Consider the following 1,957-nt stretch of genomic DNA (forward strand, 5'->3'; position numbering starts at 1 on the left):
ATCATCCCAGTAGAACTGACACTCACTGGCCATGGAGAAGAGTAAATAGAAATACACGGTAACTGCCACGCGTCACTGGACATTTTATCACTGCACTGCTTTGCTAAAAGCCCTCATTCATGGGAAAGCAAAGCCCCCTCACTCTTGGCCTCATTGTTAAAAACAAACCTTTTACGTTTTTTTCTTCTGAACCTCTTTTCTGATCTTCCTCCAACGATTGCTGCTGTTAGTCGCTTTTGCACGAACTCTGACCCAGGGTAAGCACATGGACAACAGAGTGAAATATTCCGCAGAGCCCTGTCCCCCAAAGGTGTCTGTTCAAGCTCATTGTGCAATGACTACGATGTTTTGAGTGCCTTCTAGCCTGGGGGATTCCTCTTTCAGCACGATAGTAAACAACATTCTGTTATGATTCATAAAAGTCTCATTTACTACTTTATGCCAGGAGATCACTAGGCCTTCTAGTTTGTCTGCGTATAGAATCTGTATTGAAATCTGTCCACCATGTGTGTTCATGCTAATATTTGAATAATCTGTGGCACTGCTTCCAACACTATAGCAACCACCCCAAAGCCTCTATGGCACGACTGACAGTCGGTCAGTCATGGTGCCTCGTGGATTGTCCATAACAGTAACATTTATTCTTCAAGGCCCTACTGTTGATTCAATTCCGACGCATGCTGGCCCCGTGTGTGTTGGAGGAGAACTGCTCCATGGAGTTTTCATTTTCAGTAAACTGTAATTGTATGACAACTGTTCACCATGCTTTTCACCCATGTCATAGGTTGGATTTGAAGTGTCAGCCTTTTGACTTGTAGCCGAGCATAAACTCTTTGCACCAGCCAAGGAAAGGGCGAGACACCACAGCTGCAACCATGGGATCAAGCCTGGGAACAACTGTGAGGACGGTGCACAAGATCAGGCAGTATTTTTGTTTTCTGTTGTGCATCCGATCACTATGAGTCAGCACTGGCCCCATGGCATCTAACAACAACAAAGGAAGTGCCACATAGAGTAGTTGGAAGAAAGCAGGTCTAAGAACTTCTTTAGTTCAGGAAGTTTTAAGAGAGTCAAAATATAATTTCTCAAACTATGCCCTGAGAATGCACCCATAGATGTTATGTAATAAGAACCCATGTAGCGGAGGCAGGTAAGTTAGTCTTTGCTGGAAGACACTCCACTGTTAAGCACGATGTGCATGAGAATACTACAGGTAATGCAGCATAGGGAGTACTATGGTAAGAGGGAAGGGACAGCGCACTATAGACTGATGCTCTCGTAGCCAGTCAAGTAGTTGAAAGAAGTCTCCATAGGGGAGTTTGAGCTGAGCGGAGCCTTGGTGAAAAACAGAAGAAGTCAGGAATAAGAGCAGTCAAACAGAAAACAGAGTATGGGAAGATACGTAGACAAGAACATTTGAAACTTATGATATGTACATGTGTATTGTTATTTGTATGCTTCTGCTGCATGGCCTTCCCAACTATCTTGTTGGTTTGCAAAGTCTGTCTCCCAGCTCTTGCTCAATGTCCTATTCCATAATGCCTTTCCCTGGGAAGAGCCTGGGGCAAGATGAGCTGATGCTCTGATTGGCTCTTCCATGAGCTGACTTTTTCTTTACTGTCATTTCCCACTTCCCTCTTTATGCTCCAGCCTGTAGCAAAGGACAATGACAGTTCTCTGGGAATGTCTTGCTCATTTGTATGTCTGAGCTGTTGTATTTTTCCCCCTTGCTGGTGCTTCTCCTGGGGACATCCATGCCTTTGCCCTGTCCCTCATCTACTTAGTGAGCTTCTGGTCCTACTTCAAAATTGAGTTCAGATATACAGTGAACCCTCGTTTATCGCGGTTAATCGGTTCTAGACCCTACCGTGATCAATGAAATTCCGCGAAGTAGGATTCCTTATTTGTAAATCAAATATTTTCGTAGTTAGAGCATAGAGGACATGAAAAAACACCC

Source organism: Echinops telfairi, unplaced genomic scaffold, assembly GCF_000313985.2.
Source record: "Echinops telfairi isolate 266 unplaced genomic scaffold, ASM31398v2 ScPeMD7_15;HRSCAF=58, whole genome shotgun sequence".
Lineage (NCBI taxonomy): Eukaryota > Metazoa > Chordata > Mammalia > Afrosoricida > Tenrecidae > Echinops > Echinops telfairi.